At 47.0% G+C, this 21,836-nt stretch overlaps 1 long non-coding RNA gene across 18 annotated transcripts in view; it reads right to left on the reverse strand.

The window, feature by feature from the left end:
- LOC146080110 (uncharacterized) overlaps positions 1-21,836 on the reverse strand; it is a 180,916-nt gene that overhangs the window by 109,443 nt on the left and 49,637 nt on the right. For 17 of the 18 annotated variants that reach the window (XR_014474823.1, XR_014474820.1, XR_014474824.1 and 14 more), the window contains one exon: positions 16,104-16,246. The exons of the other annotated variant lie outside the window; for it this stretch is intronic. This is a non-coding gene — a long non-coding RNA (uncharacterized LOC146080110). The remainder of the gene's footprint in view (positions 1-16,103; positions 16,247-21,836) is intronic. 18 annotated transcript variants of the gene reach the window in all.

Genomic DNA, 21,836 nt, shown 5'->3' on the forward strand with positions numbered 1-21,836 from the left:
TGGAACTGCCAGGCAACCCCCGCCCTTCTCCGCCCCCCACTCTCCGTATAGGGTGCGTGCACTCGGCGAACAGAATGTTTGCCGTGGGTGAACGCAGCCTGCATCTGCACATGTGCAGAAATGCGTCCGTGCAGAAGCGCAACATCGGTCCTCCGTGCGAAAATCTGTGCAATCCAATAGACTTTCATATTTCGGCACTGGTCTCCAGGCAGTAGTAGGGATGCCAGCAACATTATAGTGAATGCGGGCATCTTGACCGCATACCTGCTGGGATGTGTAGTTTCACTACATCTGGGGAGCCACAGTTTGGCTGGGTTTGTACTAGAGCACATGTTCTCAAACTCGGTCATCAGTGCATCATATTCAGGTCTCCTCAAAGATTCACAGGTGAGATAATTAGCTCCGTTGTTGATCTTTTAAAATGTGTCAGTGAGTAATGAGTACCCCTGTGCACCTGCCAGGGGACCTGAGAAATGACAGCTGTTTGAGGTCCTGAGGAACCAGTTTGAGAACCAAAACATAAAGGCAGAAAAACAACCAAATGACTGGCTTTATAAGTCTGGCAAGAGACCAAATAGGACAACTGCTTGAGGCCGGCAAGTTGGTGTGAAGCCGTACAGAGATCTGTTGCATTTAAATGTAACTGCCGTTCCCAAATCTATAACCAGACCCGAGCATCTGTGCCTGGGCTGGTATTTAAATATAGGGTGGGGAGGTGTGGTCAGGATCTTAATCTTATTTTTTTAAATCCATCACTGTTGTATTTCATGATTACGGATCAACTACAAGACCTAGAGCAGGCATGTCCAAAGTCCGGCCCGGGGGCCAATTGTAGCCCGGGATGTTACTTCAAGCGGCCCGCAGCCTCCAGCCAGAAGCGGGGCAGCTGGAGGCTGAAGTGGGATGCACAGCACAGGACTCTAGAGATGGGACCCCGGCGAGCGCGCCTTTCCCTTGCTGGCTTGCTGTCTGCATTGGTAAGGGGGTGCTGTTTGCCACTGTGAGACGTGTTTCCCGAGTGGGGGACATACAGTGAATGGGGCAGAGTGAAGGCGTACAGTGAATGGGGGCAGAGTGGGGGACATAAAGTGAATGGGGGCAGAGTGGGGGACATAAAGTGAATGGGGGCAGGCTGGGGGAAATACGGAGAAGGGGGGTCAGATGGGGAATATACAGTGAGTAGGGGCACGCTGTGGGACATACAGTGAGTGGGGGCATGCTGGGGGACATACAGTGAATGGGGGTATGCTGGGGGACATACAGTGAATGAGGGCACGCTGGGGGACATACAGTGAATGGGGCAGAGTGGGGGACCATTCTGATGGTCGGCCCCCACACATTTTCACGTCACCATATCAGGATAAATGGAGGTGAGGGGGGTATCCTGTGCGCACTATTTTACTACGGAGGTATGTGCAGCCCTCTGTTGCCAATTAAGAGTGACACCAACTCTTGGATATACACTTTAGAATGGGGAGATAGGTCAACAGGTTTAGGCGCACATAGCCCGGAGTGGATATGTAAATGATCTGGACCCACAGTGGGGAATATTTGACCAGAATAAAGATTTATTAAAACATACAATTCACAAGAAATTCACAGATAAAAAGTGCAAATGCAAATGGATACACAAAAGTGCAAGTGCAGCAGCAGTACAGGATTCAAAGTGACAATGCATATATCTTCAAAAGTGCATGTACAATGAATTAGACGGGGCAATCTGATACTTTATCTCACCATTCCAGGGTGGTGCGGTGGGCTGGGTGCTATTTGATGGAAATCCCGGGTAGCAGGAATAAAGCACCACCGCACAGGCTTTGGATGGTGATAAGTAGATGCTACAGCAGAGTCCTCCCGTCAGAGTGTTGGCATCCTCATAACATGTTTCGGAATCTGGTTCCTTCTTCAGATGTGGATGCCAACACACTGAAGTCAGGGGTTTTTATACTATGTGGGATGAGGTGATTTGATTCACCTGAGGTGATTTGATTCACCTGTATCCCACACCTCCGTTTTCAGGAAGTGACATTTTTCTGGTGCACTGGGAAACTTCCTCCTCCATATGCATCACATAAACAAACACCCACAGCATAGTTCCGCCAAGTGGCAGATGCTGCAAGCGTAATCACATGTATTGTGGTTACATCCAGTCTATCGCGCTGCCGGGCCGGAAGTCCCAGACCGGAAGTGACGTTTGCGTGTCACAGCGCTTCCTGGATGCGCTCCACTGATTACATTCAGTCTATAGCGCTGCCGGACCGGAATTTACAAACCGGACGTGACGTTTGCGTGTCACGGCGCTTCCTGGATGCGTTCCACTGCGTCTTTTTCTCGCAGAATCACAGACATATCCAAGTTTTCACAGGTTTTTTTCCCCCATTTCATTATGGCGATTCAGGTTGCTTGTATAACATGGATTGTTCAGTTATATGAGGACTCTTCTTATGTGGATCTTTATGGTCCTTAACTTGAATCCCAATTCTCCATTTTGAAAACTGGCAATCCAGCAGACAGCGCACAGGGATAACTTATATGGCCACATCTAAAGCTAAGCCCTACTTCATTCAGGCTAAGTCCATCCCTGATGTGGCCATATTTAATTGTAAGAGTCCACCAGATGTCATATGAAATGAGAAAAATATAAATACATGGGTTAAAAATACAGGATAAAAGATATAAAATATACTTTAATCTAAAAACCACTTTAACTCAAAATCTATATTTAGTCCATGTGGCGTGAGGGTATCAAGATTAAAAATCCAGCGCATTTCACTCTGGGCGAGAAGCTTTTCTACATTCTTCTCTCTCCAGGTGTCTCTTGCTACTTGGATTCCTAAAAAACGTTTAATGTGCTTCTCATCTCAAAAGTGAATACTCCCAGAATTTGAAAGATTTTTTATTAGAGGGTATTAAATTCATTTTAACCAACAACTATTTTTATTTTAATGGAACTTTTTATCTTCAGATCAGGGGGACTGCCATGGGCACCAGGTTCGCCCCCAGTTATGCCAACTTGTTCATGGCTCATTGGAAATTTAGTACCATTGATGCACTTAGAACAGAAGGGGCGGGCCTGGTATGCTGGTGGCGGTTCATAGACGATATCTTTTTTATCTGGAGTGGTAACCCATGTAATCTGAATGAGTTTTGTGAAAGTCTAAATTGTAATGATTTTAATATTAACCTGACTTTCAACACCAGTCAGGAAGAAATATGCTTTTTAGATCTTACGATCTATATTAAAGACAATAATATTTGCACAAAAACTTTTAAAAAACCAACCGACTCTAACTCTTATATTGATATCCAGAGTGAACATCATAAACGGTGGTTAGAAAACATTCCTCTAGGACAATTTAAGAGACTTAAAAGGAACTGTGGGGATCCTAACATTCTCCAAGAAGAGATTGTTGAAATGAAAGATCGGTTTAAACAAAAAGGGTACCCAGAACAAACCCTAGATAAAGCCCTTGTCGAATTAGAGAAAGTTAATAGAAATTCTTTGCTGATAGAAAAAAATAAAGTTGCTCAGGAAAATAAAACAGAATGGTCTTTTATCAGCCAGTACGGTAGCCATCACAAAAAATTGGAAAAGATTTTCTCTAATAATTGGAGAATCCTACAAGATGATCCTGTGATTGGCAAAAAAATCCCCAAAAAGCCATCTTTTATTTATAGAAGGGCAAAATCACTAAAAAATCAGCTGGTCAGAAGTGCTCTCATTGAAAAACCTCCAAGTACGAGGAATGTAGGTTTTCACAGATGTGGGGATTGCACTATGTGCAAAGCCACCACCAAGTCTAATATAGAAAGAAAATACACAGAATTTAAAATTAAAGACAAAACCTACAAAATTAAAGATTTTATCACCTGTCATACACGGAATGTGATTTATTTTTTGGAATGTACATGCGGCCTAATATATGTGGGCAAGACCTCAAGAAACCTAAAAGTGAGGCTTGCTGAACATATATATAATATAAGAAAAGGCCTCATGAGTCATTCAGTCTCCGAGCATTTTAAAATGAAACACGGAAGCAATGAGAAGCACATTAAACGTTTTTTAGGAATCCAAGTAGCAAGAGACACCTGGAGAGAGAAGAATGTAGAAAAGCTTCTCGCCCAGAGTGAAATGCGCTGGATTTTTAATCTTGATACCCTCACGCCACATGGACTAAATATAGATTTTGAGTTAAAGTGGTTTTTAGATTAAAGTATATTTTATATCTTTTATCCTGTATTTTTAACCCATGTATTTATATTTTTCTCATTTCATATGACATCTGGTGGACTCTTACAATTAAATATGGCCACATCAGGGATGGACTTAGCCTGAATGAAGTAGGGCTTAGCTTTATATGTGGCCATATAAGTTATCCCTGTGCGCTGTCTGCTGGATTGCCAGTTTTCAAAATGGAGAATTGGGATTCAAGTTAAGGACCATAAAGATCCACATAAGAAGAGTCCTCATATAACTGAACAATCCATGTTATACAAGCAACCTGAATCGCCATAATGAAATGGGGGAAAAAAACCTGTGAAAACTTGGATATGTCTGTGATTCTGCGAGAAAAAGACGCAGTGGAACGCATCCAGGAAGCGCCGTGACACGCAAACGTCACGTCCGGTTTGTAAATTCCGGTCCGGCAGCGCTATAGACTGAATGTAATCAGTGGAGCGCATCCAGGAAGCGCTGTGACACGCAAACGTCACTTCCGGTCTGGGACTTCCGGTCCGGCAGCGCGATAGACTGGATGTAACCACAATACATGTGATTACGCTTGCAGCATCTGCAACTTGGCGGAACTATGCTGTGGGTGTTTGTTTATGTGATGCATATGGAGGAGGAAGTTTCCCAGTGCACCAGAAAAATGTCACTTCCTGAAAACGGAGGTGTGGGATACAGGTGAATCAAATCACCTCAGGTGAATCAAATCACCTCATCCCACATAGTATAAAAACCCCTGACTTCGGTGTGTTGGCATCCACATCTGAAGAAGGAACCAGATTCCGAAACATGTTATGAGGATGCCAACACTCTGACGGGAGGACTCTGCTGTAACATCTACTTATCACCATCCAAAGCCTGTGCGGTGGTGCTTTATTCCTGCTACCCGGGATTTCCATCAAATAGCACCCAGCCCACCGGACCACCCTGGAATGGTGAGATAAAGTATCAGATTGCCCCGTCTAATTCATTGTACATGCACTTTTGAAGATATATGCATTGTCACTTTGAATCCTGTACTGCTGCTGCACTTGCACTTTTGTGTATCCATTTGCATTTGCACTTTTTATCTGTGAATTTCTTGTGAATTGTATGTTTTAATAAATCTTTATTCTGGTCAAATATTCCCCACTGTGGGTCCAGATCATTTACATATCCACTCCGGGCTATGTGCGCCTAAACCTGTTGACCTATCTCCCCATTCTAACGTCACCATATCTGGCACTCTTTGCAAACAGTTTGGACACCCCTGACATAGAGAAAAATACTGCAGGCAAAGAGTCAAATTTAGCAATGATCGTATATTCAATACAATCTGGGAGCGATATTAGTACCCAAGGCTGCACTGCAATATGCGATCATATCTGCTGGATGTATTACTGAGCACAGGCAGGGACAGGGCTCAGAAAGGAGACTGTCCTTGTGATATGCTCAGTGAGCTGCCCGGTGGCCTGCGCATGCAGTGTCAGCAATGACTGTGCTGAACAGCGGTTACTTTCTGGGGGGAACCATCTGGCCAGTCAGCTATGTGATGTGTAGTCCATGGGCTAGCACCACTTTCATATGGCGGTAGTCAATATCAGGAACACATTGCATTCCAGATATTGGTAAATTGAGCAGCATTGCATACCTCCCAACATGACCCATTCCAGGAGGGACAAAATGCTCTGCTCCTGGACTTCCTTGCCAGTTGCAGAGGTGGGACTGCACCACTGTCGCAAACTCAAATAGAGGAGCCACACCTGCCAGTGAGTCTGGACTGTGCTGTTTAGGGTGGCAGTTGGTGGGTCCACCCTATCTGAATTTTGGACTGTGCTGCAGCCCTGCAACTGCCACTGGCATGGATGTCCAGAAACAGAGCATCTTGTTGGTAGTTATGCCATCGCACTCCCCCAGAGAAACCTATGGGAAGATGCTGCTGCAGGCAGAATGGAGCATCAGGTATCTATGACATATAGTTGGGGGGAATCTTAGTATTTAAAGCTAATAACTGCAAGTGCACAATAATAAATGGGCTCCTAAGACTTTTGGAAATGTCTCTGTTCTCTTGTCTTCTACCACAGTTGATGATGGACACTTGTAGCTGTGTGTCATTAGACATAATGAGTAAGCGGAAGATAAATTGCCAGTATAACTAGTGTGGTACTATTTTTATGATGGGCAGCTACAAAAATATGTGCAATGATTTTTTTTTTGCATGAGGGCATTCACAACTGTTCCATAGGCATATTGCCAATTGCCTCAAAGGTTCTGTCTGTTTGAACCCAGATAAGCAGCGAGACTGTGCCATGGGCAATACCAACATACAAGGAGACAAAACTCAAGTCAACCCACAAGTACTGTGCTTGAGGACTGAGTGGTCGTCATAATGAGTATAGCACAGTCTGCGAGCTGGAAGAGCAATAATGTTCTTTCTACGGAATATCTGGACAGTGCTTACTACTGTAGCTACCACAAGGATACTTTAAGGCGTATTGAGCAAATCCTCCTCAATTCTTCTATCTTATAATGGCCATGGACAGATTGCTTTGCAGCCCTGCCCTTTCAGTGTACATGCGCAAAAATGAGTGTGTGGTAAGGACTCACAGGAGTGTGCCACAAGTCAGGGGGGCCTGGCCTTGTAGCATGCCCACTTCTATCTCTGAGATAACAATGACAAGATGGGTAGCTAAATACAGAGATGGAAAATATGCTGTGCACATCACCCTACCCTCTGCAAAGCTCTGGTTTGGCCTACATCAGGAGTGTTTAACATGTGGCCCCCACAGCTGCTGTGTAGCCGTGGCCTATATTTACATCTCTCTTCTTTCTCTCCCTTTTCTCTCATTGCATCCCTTCACCTCTAGCCCCTCCTTTCCTCTCATCTTCTTATCGATCATTGCTCCTTTTTATATGTCTCAGCCCCTCCTCAGTTTGTCTTACACACAAAATAATGATTGGCTATTCCTGCATGCTAGTGAGTGATGGCCATTACCCTGTGCCCTTTCTAGCCCTGGTAAATAAACTTTATAATAGATCACAAATGATAACATTCAGTAGTGGAATGTAGGCACAGTGAGGCTGATTTCACAGGCACAGTGAGGCTGATGATGTCACAGGCAGCCTTTGTGATGTCACTCAGAGGTCATAAAAAAGGCTTCGCTTGGTGAATAACAATCAGTAATTTGATGAGAGTGAGCTGTGTGGTACATACATTTTTGTGTAGATATACATACGCGTTTTCTCATTTCAATAACATGTGGCAGCCTAATTTAGGGCTGTTAAAAAAGGACAGGCTCCGCCTGGAAGGCACCAGAGGTGTCAATTTCAGAATTGTAGATGCTGCTCAGTACATACTGCGCAAACAATTTAAGATCAATGGCCTGCAAGATTTGGCAAAAGGATATGCTAGTTCCTTCAGTCCCCTGTCTGAGCCAGCAGTGCAGATCCACATAGTGTTTTTTGGTGGCAATAGATCTCACGCGTTCGTAACATATTTTAAGGATGGAAAGATATACATTGCGGATAGTGATAATTTTCAGTTTGGCGCCCCTTACAACAACCATCTGTATGCCTTCTATTGTAATGTTCCAGAGGAGCAGAGGCATTTGCAAATTATGAATACGGAGAAACAGAGGAAGAGCACAAAGGATTGTGGTATATATGCTATAGCAAATGCTGTAGAAATACTGTTCACCGGCAATATCCCCAGCTGCACCTACAATGTGCCATTAATGAGGCAACATCTCATACAGTGCCTGGAAGATGAAAAATTCACGCCATTTCCTAAAACTAGGAAAAGAAAATGCCATGAACCGTTGGAACCACAAATCACCAACAAACGGAGGCGACTGGATCCAGATTTAATTCGCTGCGGCATAGAACCTGGAAAATTTACACCACTTCCAGAAAATCGGAAAAGGAAATGCCATGAGCCGTTGGAACCACATATCACCAACAAACGAAGGCGACTGGATCCAGATTTATTAGATGCAGCCTAGAAGATAGTAGACAGGATTGATTGGTTGCTCATCACATGTGAAGTAGAATACACATCTTAGTAAATTTCCCCCTGGAACATTTAAACTACTTCCAGAAATTAGGAAAAGGAAAATGATAAAAGGGAGGAAACAATCCGGCATTCATTAGATGCAGCTCTACCTGACAGTGGCGTCACTGACGCAAAAGCTGGGGATTATGGCTACTGGCGATACCCCAAAAAAAAAAACGACACCTGGCAGCCACCTCATGGGTGTGTTGGAAGAGCTGCTAAGATGATCATTTTTGTTAAAATGTTCACAGTTACATCCAACTCATTGATATTAATTCCAACAACGTTAACCTCATCTTCAGGGACACATGACATACACTACACAAAGCCGCGCAAAATCAGCATCAAACCCCACCCCCAAGTCTAATCAGGACAGTCCTGTACTAACCACGTGCCATCAGGTGTGCACGCCATGCCAGCCACTCTGGAGGCACTTCTCAGCAAGTGCTATATCACCATGGTGTGCTCGGGGACTCGGCACAGAGACGGAACTTCTGGTCACCTGAAAGTTTCACTGACCCGTTAAAGCAGGCATGTCCAAACTAGGGCCCTCCATAGTTTGGACATGCCTACAAATCCCAGCATGCCATGCCATAGTTTTTACATTCCCTAATAGCAAAACTGGAGCAAGACATGATGGGACTTGTATATTCACAACAGCTGGGGGGCCATAGTTTGGACATGCATGCGTTAAAGTATCCAAGTAAATTCACTTTATTTTTGCATCACTTTAAATCAGCTTCTGCAGATTTGTGGATTCAAATACAGAAGTGCGGCAAGTAAACTCTCAGTAATCATAACTGACATAGCATGCTTTATTATTTCAGATTTTTGTCCTATATCCAAACTCCCTTTTACAGAATATGAAAATGTAAATTTGGGGATTTAGATGACCTATAAACCACCACTGACTTATTTATACTGTAAAGGCATATTAGATGGTAGAAATGTTTGTTACATCAATTTAGCAAAAAAGGGATTTTTGTAAGAACTTACCGTTCGAATCCCTTTCTCTGATATGGTCCTGGTGACACAGCTCAACACTGGGATGTAGGAGGGTCCGAAGGAGCCAGGCACCTATCCTAAAGTTTTAGAGGGTAGGCTCCTCCCCTACTGCATCCCTGGACTCTTCAGTTCATCTTTCAAAGCCACTGGAATACATTAACTCAGTACAAACGCCTGCACATATTATATGCACATTTTATAACAGAAACTGTTAACTTTAAACCATTTTAACATGAACATCATGAAACTTCTGGCATACTTACTGAGCGTAAGGGAGGGATCGCTGTGTCACCAGGACCATATCAGAGAAAGGGATTCGAACGGTAAGTTCTTACAAAAATCCCTTTTTCTCTTTCAATGGTCCTGGTGACACAGCTCAACACTGGGACGTTCCAGAGCCGGTCCTTTGGGAGGGTACGCTCAGGTCTGCAGCTCTCAGCACTGCTCGCCCGAATGATGCGTCCTCCGACGCGAACTCATGGAATCTATAGAATTTGGCAAATGTGTGAACAGATGACCAAGTGGCAGCTCTGCAAACCTGCTCAGCTGTGGCCCCATGTCGAACCGCCCAAGAGGTGGCGACTGACCTGGTGGTATGCGCATTTATTTTGGCCCGTACCGGTCTACCCACTTTGGTGTATGCAAAGGCTATCACAGACCGCAACCACCTCGCAATAGTCTGCTTAGATGCAGGCCAACCAATTTTGTGTACGTCATACAATACCAACAATGTGTCAGTTTTCCTGACACTCTTCATTCTGTCCACATATATGCGTAAAGCACGCACAACATCCAAAGTTCTCAACTTGTCCCTTTTCTTAGAACCCTCTGGGGGTTGAAACACAGGTAGAACTATCTCCTGATTTAAATGGAAGGTAGATACCACCTTCTGTAAAAACTGAGGCACTGTTCTCAAAACAGCCCTGTCATCATGAAAAATTAAGAAGGGAGATTTACATGACAAGGCTCCCAACTCTGAAACTCTTTTAGCAGATGCTACTGCTAACAAAAACACTAGCTTCCACGTGAGAAACTTAAAGTCAGCCGACCTTAACGGTTCAAATGGTGCCTTCTGAAGGCATTCCAAAACCAGCGATAGATCCCAAGGTGCTACTGGTTGCTTGTATGGAGGTTTCAACCTGGATACTCCTTGTAAAAAAGTTTGGATTTCCGGCAAAATGGCTATCTTTTTCTGGAAATAGATGGATAAGGCCGAAATCTGCACCTTCAGTGACTGAAGGCTTAGACCCGATGAAAACCCATCCTGTAAGAATTCCATCATTCTTGATAGCTTAAAATGAGATGTATGAGCCTTTCTTCTCTCACACCATCGGATGTAAGTCTTCCAGACTCTGTAATAATTTGCCGAAGATACAGCTTTTCTGGCTTTTATCATCCTCTGTACTACTGCCTCAGAAAACCCCTTCCTTTTCAAAATGGTGGTTTCAATAGCCAGGCCGTCAAAATCAATCGATCGGAATCCAGGTGATTGAATGGGCCTTGTCTTAGAAGGTCTGGTCTCAGAGGTAGACGCCATGAGTCCACAGACAACCTCTGAAGCCTCGAGTACCAGGACCTCCTTGGCCAATCTGGAGCCACTAAGATCACTGGAACCTTCTGCCCCTGTATTTTCTTCAGAAGTCTCGGTAACATTGGTACCGGTGGGAACGCATAAAGGAGATCTCCCTGCCAGTGAATAGTCATGGCATCCACTGCCTCCGCTAGTGGATCCCTCGTTCTGGCATAGAACCTGGGCACTTGACAGTTGACCCTGGATGCCATCAGGTCCACATCCGGAATACCCCACATTGAGGTGATCTGGTGAAACACCTGAGGGTGTAAGCTCCATTCCCCTTCCTTGAGCTCCTCCCTGCTCAGGAAGTCGGCTTCTATGTTCTCTATTCCTGGAATGAATATAGCCGATACAGCTGGAACATTCTGTTCCGCCCATAGGAAGATTCTGGACACCTCCCACATGGCCAATTTGCTGCGTGTACCTCCCTGGTGATTCAGATACGCCACAGCTGTGGCATTGTCGGTCTGAATCCTCAAAGGGAGGTTCTGTAACCTGTCTCCCGCCAAGGAAATCACTTTCCAGACAGCTCTCAGCTCCAAGATGTTGATTGGTAACGCTGATTCCTCTGCCGTCCACAGGCCCTGAAGCCTGAGATCCAGGACTACTGCCCCCCAGCCCCTGAGACTGGCGTCGGTAGTTACTACCAACCAGTCCCAGGTCTGTAAAGACCGACCCCACTGAAGGGAATCTACTTCTGTCCACCATTTCAAGGATTCCTGAGTGTCCGAAGACAGCACTATCATCTCGGATTTCATGGTCAAAGTGTTTCCTGACCAGGCTGACAAAATGTTCCATTGGAACCTCCGAGAGTGGAACCTGGCAAATTGAAGCGTCTCGAATGACGCCACCATTTTCCCCAGGAGCTTGAGGCACCTCCATACTGAGATGCTCTGAGCCCTGAGAATCTCCTGGACTAGGGTGACCAGATCCCTGGCCTTTACCTCCGGGAGGAAAACCCGATGAAGATGGGTGTCCAGTATGACTCCCAAGAATTGGAGCCTTTGTGACGGTACCAACTGAGATTTTTGCAAATTTAAAATCCAGCCGTGAGCCTGCAAAAAACTGATGGCCTCTGCCAAGTGACTCTGCAGCATGGCAGCTGACTCTGTTTTGAACAGGAGATCGTCCAAATAGGGTATTACTGTGATTCCCCTGAGCCTCAGCACCGCCGCCATCACTGACATTATCTTTGTGAATACCCTTGGCGCGGTTGCTAGCCCAAAGGGTAACGCCCGGAATTGTAAATGCAGGTCTCCTATGGCAAACCTCAACAAGGTCTGATGCTCCGGGTGTATAGGGACGTGCAGATATGCGTCCTGGACATCCATGGACGCCAAAAATTCCCCCTGGTCCAGACTCAGGAGTACTGACCGTAGGGACTCCATTTTGAAATGGTCTACCCATAAATGAACATTTAGAGACTTCAAATTTAGTATTGGTCTGAAAGACCCGTCTGGTTTGGGCACCAGGAACAGCGTGGAGTAAAAGCCTTTTTTCCACTCTGCCTTGGGGACTAGTGTAACCACCCCTTTTTCCAAAAGGGAGTGAGCTGCTCTCACAAGAGCTGTACGCAGCCGTGCCTCCTTTGGTAAGGATGTGGGAATGAACCTCTTCGGGGGCGGCCCTCTGAAAGGGATTTTGTAACCCTGTGTTATAATATCTAACACCCAGGCATCCTGGCCTAGAGAAGCCCAAGCGTCCCTGAAGAGTGTGAGACGCCCCCCCACTTTTGTCACTGTCGGGCGAAGCCCCTGACAGTCATGCAGAGGGTTTGTCCTCTCCTTTTGTGGCAGGCTTCTTGTGAAAAGAGCCAAATTTTGACTTTTGTGTCTTGCCTCTAGAGGACTGAAACCTTCCCCTGAAAGACTGTCCTCGAAAGGACGCACCACCTCTAGGGGAGGGCCGAAAGGACGGCTTAAAAGCAGAAAATCTGGACGTCTGCTTTGCTGAGGAGGCCGGCAGGAATGTACTTTTGCCGCCCGTGGCCTGTTTTATAATCTCCTCTAATTCGGTACCAAAGAGTACCTTTCCTTTGAAGGCTAATGTTTCCAGAGCCTTCTTGGACTCATTGTCTGCTTCCCAGGCTTTAAGCCAAAGCACTCTCCTGGCATTAATGGAGACTGTGGACACTCTGGTTGCCATTTTAATAGCTTCCTCCTCTGCTTCCACTGCATATTCTGCCGCTGCCTTAATCTTTTCTGCAAGCAGTAATGCACCAGGGTCAGCCTGCAGCATGGTGCATAATTCACCAGCCCACTCTATCATGGCCTTAGAGACCCAGGCTGAAGCAATAAGGGGCCGTAAGGTAAACCCCACCCCTTCAAAGATAGCTTTGAGGTTTCCCTCCAGCTTTTTATCCACAGAATCTTTAAAAGCTGCACCGCCCTGTACTGGCAATACAGTAGCCTTGGACAAACGTGCCACTGAAGCGTCCACAACTGGGACCTTTTCCCAGAGCTCCGCATGAGACTCTGGCATGGGGTACAGACTAAGGAATCGCTTAGGCATCTGAAGCCTCTTATCAGGAGTTTTCCAAGCCCCTTCTAACAATTCCTGTAACCCCTCATCTGAAGGAAAAGTAACAGCCTCCTTCCGCTGTCGCTTAAAAACACCTTTAACAGGAGTCTTATCCTCCACAGACAGCTTTAAAGCCTGCTTCACAGCTACAATGAGATCCTCTATACCAGCAGCAGAGTTCTCTTCCAAATCATCACCCTGATCCCAGGGAATGTCAGTATACTCTCCTTCCTCTTCATCTACCACAGTAGTTAAAGCATAAGACCTTCTAGGGGTCCCTGCCACATCATCCATTTTGTCCAGCATTTCACTGAACCTGTTAATTCCTTTTGCAGTATCCTGCATCACCTGAATCAGTGCAGGATCTGCCTGTGTAAGAGGCAAGGAGCCAGACGACTGCTGAGATGATGGCATAGGTCTCTGTGATTCTACCAGCCCATCACTCTGCCTGTCCAAAAGCTGCACCAAAGCGTTTACTGACCTGCCTAGGGCCCTGGCCCACGCAGGTTCCATCTGCTCTGCCCTATGGGGTTCACTGCCCATGGGTCTCACATCAGCGCAAGTAATACATAAGCCCCCCTTGGCCATCTGCTCAGGGACAAACTTTTGTGTGCAAACATTGCACGCGCTCAGTGCACTAAGGGCTCCCTCCCCCAAAACCACAGCCTGATGCTCAGACATGATGCAAGTGATAAATGTATATCTATCAGTATACACAGTGCAAACAATGTACAAGCGTTTATACAGAGACAATGCACCCAGTCACTTATCTGTCTGTTGGTTTCAACTGCGGGGAAGCGATGCCCAGGAAATCCAAGTCACTCTGCCAGGATCAGTAAGCCAGCTCAGCTCCGCTGCAAGCGTTCTGAAAGGCGCCAAAGTCAGAGTGAAGGAAGAGACCACAGGTCCCTGCTGCTGCGGGGTCCGTGACCTTTTGGCGCCAACCACCCCCAGCCAGCCGCTCCTTAGGTAGGATTTCCTAGTTCCAGTGTCTCCCCCTCAACTGGGGATCACTTGGAACATGCCTGTCACAACGCTGCTGTCCTCTCATCTAGGAGCTCAGCGTGTAAGCTCCGCATAAAATGGCCGCCGCCATCACGGAGCGCCTGTCCCCCATGATCCCCACCTAAATGTGGAGCCGGTTTCAGGGTACTCCGGAGCCCAGGCAGCCTCTTAGAAAAGGCTATAAGCGCTGCACAGGGAGACCAGACAGTGTCTCCCCTGTGCACAGTGAGCTGACAGGACGCGCTTCTGTCAGCTCCTGCTGCGCAAGCAGTGTGAGGATTCACTATGAGAATCCTCACACTGTGCCTACCTAGCTAGGGTAAAAGTTAATAAAATAATAAAAATCCCCTAACTACTCTAATTCTTTGGCTGCTCCTGCAGCCCTTTAGAATAGCACCCACTCCAGTGGGCACCTAACACGAACTGAAGAGTCCAGGGATGCAGTAGGGGAGGAGCCTACCCTCTAAAACTTTAGGATAGGTGCCTGGCTCCTTCGGACCCTCCTACATCCCAGTGTTGAGCTGTGTCACCAGGACCATTGAAAGAGAAAAAACAAACTTGTGGCACGTTAAGAGAAGAGATAATAAACAACTAACGGGTATGGATCATTAGGTCTACAAGAAGTTGGTCCACAAGCATTGGGTCGACACCATTAGGTTGACATGCAGAAAGGTCCACATGGGTCTATGTCAACAGGTCATTGGGTCGACACAAGCATTAGGACGACATGGGCAAGGTCGACAGTCAAAATGTCGACATGTGGTTTTTCACAGGTTTTTTTTAGCCGAATGTTAATACAGTTGACATGGACACTGAAACGTAGCACCACGTCTGTTCGGCACACTTTTATTCTCCCTCCACGCCCTAGTCGTTTACGACGAAACGCGTTGGGTTTATTCCTTGTACTTGTTGAACCAAATTGACTCTATACGGATGAGAAAAATGCTTTTATCTTGTGTTTTTTTATATAAATTTGTATTAAAACTGTTGAACAGTGATTTGCATTACGGTTCTTTATACCGGTTTTGGTGATGGAATCTCATACTAGGGGCTCTATTACCTACTATCCTATCTATCTATCTATCTATCTATCTATCTATCTATCTATCTATCTATATATATATATATATATATACTCTGAAGGAAAGGGCACTCAGGGACTCTCAATTTGGTGAAGAGTGGACTGGTTTATTCAATCATAAAGCACCAAGGTTTCGGGGTCTCCCCCTTCGTCAGGACAGGTAAATGGTGTAACAACAAATGATACAGTGACAGTAAAATACAGGTCGAGTATCCCGTATTCGAATATCCGTTATCCGAATTATTCCGAAATACGGACATTCCAGAAAGTGAAAAAAAATTTTTTTTTTGCTAAAAACTCACTGGGGATATATGTAATAGCATCACTGGGGACATGATATGTAACTGGCACTATATATGTGCAAGACAATGATTGCTTGGCATTCAAATTCAGTGCTGATATAGTACACACATTTTGTTTCACGTTTTGAAACCTTGTTTTTTAAACAATTAAAATATGTTTGTGTGTATTTTATGTGGTAATAAAATATATTTGTGTGTATATTATGTGTTTATACAGCATAAATGCAAGATACTTCAAAATACATCATTGAAATATTAAAATATTCCGAAATACGGAATAATCCGTTATCCAAAATTCTCCTGGTCCCGAGCATTTTGGATACGGGATACTCAACCTGTATAAAGGCTCAGGTACTTACCCCCTCCTGCAGCTTGTGCTCACACACGGGGACCGCTGGGCTGGCTTCCGGGATCGATCGGACCTCGATGATGTCACCGTGACTGACAGTGTCGTCCCTCAGGCGCATCAGAGCGGGGCTGACATGCGGTCACGTGGGGCGGGCTGTGGAGGGCATACAAGACGTTAGAGCACACATACAGAGTGTGTGAAAAACATATAATGCATACATGGGATAGCATGTCAGTTTTGTGCAAAAAGCATCCAGGACACAGCACCTGAAATATGAGGATGCAAACATTAGTGAAAAAAACGGCAACACAGCAATAAAACAACAAGTGATACAGTGCTGACATCTAGTGGTGGACATAATACATGAAATGAGAGTAAGGAGAATAAAGGTTTAAAAACTTGGCTTTACTAGCTAGGCAGGGGCGGATTGGGAATTAAAACCAGCCCGGGAAATATCTTGAAGCAGCCCTAATGGGGGGGGGGGAGAGTGTTGTTGCGGCGCACCTGATTTTTGGGGGGGGGGGCCTATCAATATGGGGGTGTGGCCTATTTCAACGGGCTGCTGGCTATGTCCCCAGCCCCTCACGCTGCAGAATAGGCGCATGCGTACAGCGTTTATCCTGCAGCCTGTGGGGCTGGGGAGATAGAGACAGGGGGGGGGGGGGGGGTGTGACAGGGGGTCTCCCAACACAGTAGAGTGGCAGGGTGGAAGAGGATGCAGGGAGGGAGGGGGGGGATGGAGGGTGGCGTAGAATGCTGGGAGGGGAGATGCAGAGTGGCTGAGAACAAAGGGAGTGAGGACTTACGCAGGGTGGCACAGGACGCAGAGTGTGAGGGGGGCATGGTGGCACAGGATGCAGGGTAGGAGGGGGAATGCAGAGTGGCAGGGGATGCAGGGAGGGGAGTCACATAGTGGTGGAGGATGCAAGGAGGGGAGACAGTGATGCCCATTATACATATGCCACACACCGTGATGCCCATTATACATATGCCACACACCGTGATGCCCATTATACATATGCCACACACCGTGATGCCCATTATACATATGTCACACACCATGATGCCCATTATACATATGCCACACACCGTGATGCCCATTATACATATGCCGCACACCGTGATTCCCATTATACATATGCCGCACACCGTGATGCCCATTATACATATGCCGCACACCGTGATGCCCATTATACATATGCCGCACACCGTGATGCCCATTATACATATGCCGCACACCGTGATGCCCATTATACATATGCCACGCACCGTGATGCCCATTATACATATGCCACACACCATGATGCCATTATACATATGCCGCACACCAAGATGCCATTATACATATGCCACACACCGTGATGCCCCATTATACATATGCCGCACAACGTGATGCCCATTATACATATACCACACGCCGTATATTTATATATAAATTCTGCCAGTGCCCTTAGTACCCCTAGTTTACCCTTGGTGCGTGCTGCCTGCTGTTACGAGCTGCTCCTCTGCTGCGTGCTGCTGTGCTGAGTACTCTCTAGTCCTGCTGCTGACGCCCATCAGATCCAGCCCCAACAACAATCCTGCGCGCTGCTGGGAAGGCTGGATCACGTGGGCACTGGGCAGAGAGCCAGAAGTTGAAGCCTCTGGACCGCGGGAGCAGCTGCATGCGCCTGCGCATGCGCACCAGTGCTCCCGCGGCCATTTTAACTATGCCAAACTCGAGGCCGGCCGCGCCCATCTTTACTCAGGGCAAAGTTCATGTAGATGCCGCGGCTGGCCCTGTAAAGGAGGGAGGGAGTGCGGCCAGAGCAGGAACAGGACGGCAAAGCGGCAGCCTCTGACTGGACCGCGGGAGCAGCTGTGTGCGCCGCGCATGCGCACCAGCGCTCCCGCGGCCATTTTAACTTTGGTAAAGCTCGAGGCCGGCCGCGGCCATCTTTACTCAGGGCAAAACTCGAGGCCGGCCCTGTAACGGAGGGAGGGCGGCCTGTCACACAAAAAATATGCTGGCCCACCGGGAAACAGCCCGGTTTCCCGGTAGGCCAATCCGCCACTGTAGCTAGGTAAATCTCTAACTTCATATTACGCATGTGTGTGTGGCCTCAACCCTTAGTGTGGGGGCTTTTCTTTTTTTAAGTGCTCTGCTCCTGCCCTGCCCAGCAGCCGGGCAGCGTCTCCTCCTGCCCGGCTCCCTGCGCAGCCCCCCTGCTCCCATTGAAGGCAGCGGCTCCCTGCGCAGCCCGCGTTGCTCCCTCCACCCGGCTTGTGTTCCCAGTACCTGATGGCAGAAGCTTCCTCCTCTGCCCGGCATCTCCCGCCCGCTGCCATCAACCGCCCACATGGCTCCGGGCTGCACATATGATTTAGCTAATCTTATGTGCAGCTCCTCCGACCTCCAAACTCCGATGCGCATGGGACCGCGCATCGGGTCGGACGGGATATCTACATGTGCGATTTGGGCCGATTTCACGGCACGATTCCTCCGAATCGGATGAAATCATGCCCATATCTCCTAGTGTATGGGGGCCTTAAGGGGGCACCCATTCGTACCCATTCAATGTTAAATACAGCCGGGACCCAGTGCTTGGCTAATTTACGATCTGCAGAGTTTGGCTGAATTGACGTTTTTACAAATGGCAACTTCAGCCGAATTTGGCTATACGAATGAATTCCCATCATAGCATACTTGCCTACTTTTGAAAACTAGTTTCAGGGAGATTCCAGGTGCTAGTAAAATGCGCTGTGCCATCTCAAACTGCGACCTGCCGCGCCTTATAATAATAATGGGCGGAGCTACACACCAGGTGGGTGTGGCCTTGGGAAGAGGGCATGGACTAGCACCACGACCCCCATTTTCATCATTCCTAGCAGCTGGGCAGCTCCCTGCCTGCACTCCCTCCATCCCTGCGCTGAAGAGATGCCATGTGCAGGCTTACAGCATCATTTCAGCGATCACCAGCTGCTCTGCAGAGCAAAGCAGCGGTGAACTTAGGCTCCCCCCAATTACCCACGCGGCAAGGACAGCGGGTCAGTCTCCAAATAGCGGGACTGTCCTGCTGTAATTGGGACAATTGGGAGGTATGCTATAGTACTAAAGCACCCCATGTTACATTATACACAGTCCCCCCATATTACATTATGCACAGCCCCCCATGTTACATAATACACAGCACCCATATTACATTATACACAGTCCCCCCCATGTTACATTTTACACAGCCCCCCATGTTACATTTTACACAGCCCCCCATGTTACATTATACACAGCCCCCCATGTTACATTATACACAGTCCCCCCAGTGTTACATTATACACAGCCCCCCATATTACATTATGCACAGCCCACCCTATATTACATTATACACAGTCCCCCCATTTTACATTATACACAGCCCCCCCCCATTTTACATTATACACAGCCCCCCCATATTACATTATACACAGTCCCCCCATGTTACATTATACACAGTCCCCCCATGTTACATTATACACAGTCCCCCCAGTGTTACATTATACACAGCCCCCCCCCATGTTACATTATACATAGTCCCCCCCATGTTACATTATACACAGTCCCCCCAGTGTTACATTATACACAGCCCCCCGTATGACATTATACACAGCCCACCCATATGACATTATACACAGCCCCCCATATTACATTATGCACAGCCCACCCTATATTACATTATACACAGTCCACCCATGTTACATTATACACAGCCCCCCCATGTTACATTATACACAGTTCCCCATATTACATTATACACAGCCCCCCCCAGTGTTACATTATACACAGCCCCCCCCCCCGTATGACATTATACACAGCACCCCCATATGACATTATACACAGCCCCCCCACACACACATTACACAGAGTACCCACAGTCATATATTACAGCCCCCTCTCCCCCAGACTAGTACACATAGCCCCACAGTAAATCCTACAAGTGCCAGATTACACACAGCCCGTCTCTCCCCCAGTACACAGCAATCACCTGGCTGTGTTGCCCCTTCCTGGGAGGTGCAGGGAGCTGCTGGCAGTCGTGGATGCAGCACAGAGCAGCCAGCCAGTGACAGGAGCAGGCCAGGAACTTCCAGAAACAGCATTGCACGGAGCTCACTGTGTGAGTGGGTGGGCGGGGCCAGCATCAGCAAAGCCCTGGCTGACGAGCTCTCCTGTTCCTTTAGCTGCATGCACGGACTTCCTCTTCCTCCCAATACAGCACGTCAGTCGGCCACAACCCTGCGGTGGCCGGCTGTCATCATGGCGTGCGCCGTGCAGGTCCCCCGGAAGCGGTGCGCACGCATGCGCAGTCGGGATTGTGCTGAAGGCCGCGCAAAAACTGGGAGGAAGGGGCAGGTTTGCGGGGCAGCGGGAGGCTCCTGTAAAAACCGGGAGCCTCCCGCTAAATGCGGGAGGGTAGGCAAGTCTGCATCATAGACTCTCATGTTAAATTCACAACATGGGCTTCTATGTAGATGCACAGAGCCTATCAGGTGCAGAGCACCCCCGGAGCCTGCTCCTGATTGGCTGAGGAAAGACCCAGGGACAAATTCCCTCATTCTCGGGGAGGGGCTGCAAGTGTCAACAGTTTTTTTTTTGTCACAGCCGTGGAAGCTAGGCATGTGAGTATATATCTGTTTTCACAGCTACCCTATGGATTATCTACTGGAGAAGAGGACAGACCTACAGGGGACCCTATAGGTGAGTATGGATTTATATGGGGTGTAATAAAGTTTTACTTTAATCGGTGTGTGTGTTCTTTGGGTATTGGTTCTGTAACATAGAAACATAGAATTTGACAGCAGATAAGAACCATTTGGCCCATCTAGTCTGCCCCTTTTTTATCCTTCAGGTAATCTCAACCCTTTTTGATCCTTATTTCTTTGTAAGGATATTCATATGCCTATCCCAAGCATGTTTACATTGTTCTACTGTCAGCCTCTACCACCTCTGATGGGAGGCTATTCCACTTATCCACTACCCTTTCTGTGAAGTAATTCTTTCTAACATTTCCCCTGAACCTACCTCCCTCCAGCTTCAGTGCATGTCCTCGTGTTCTATTACTTCTCTTCCTGTGAAGAAAATTTCCCTCCTGTACTATGTTAAAACCCTTGATATATTTGAAGATTTCTATCATGTCCCCCCTTTCCCTTCTCTGCTCCAAACTATACATGTTAAGATATTTTAGTCTTTCCTGGTACGTTTTGTGATGTAGGCCATGCACCATTTTAGTTGCCCTTCTTTGTACACTCTCCAATGTATTTATATCCTTCTGAAGATATGCTCTCCAGAACTGGACACAGTATTCCAGATGAGGCCGTACCAATGACCTATACAGTGGCATTATTACGGCTTTTTTTCTGCTACTGATTACTCTCCCTATGCAACCAAGCATCTGACTAGCCTTCCTCATTGCTTTGCTACATTGCCTACCTGCCTTTAAGTCACTTGAAATAGTGTCTTAAAGTAGGACTACAAGTCAAAGTGGGCCCATTAATACCCCACATGTTGGGGTTTGTGGTTCTCCAAGTCTCAGCATGTGGAGGTGGCTTGCTGGGCCCTGTAGTTCTACTATGGAACCCAATATCTATTGTTAACACTCATTTTTACACTGTTTTTACCATCTGCCTGACATCCCGAGCTGGAGAGGGCCTTCATTGGGGGAGTTCCCCACTCCCCCAGGGACCTGGCCCAGGCTGACCAGTCAGGGTGCCATATTTTGGCTGTGACATGGCA

This window comes from Crinia signifera, chromosome 5, assembly GCF_055691185.1.
Source record: "Crinia signifera chromosome 5, ASM5569118v1, whole genome shotgun sequence".
Classification (NCBI taxonomy): Eukaryota; Metazoa; Chordata; class Amphibia; order Anura; family Myobatrachidae; genus Crinia; species Crinia signifera.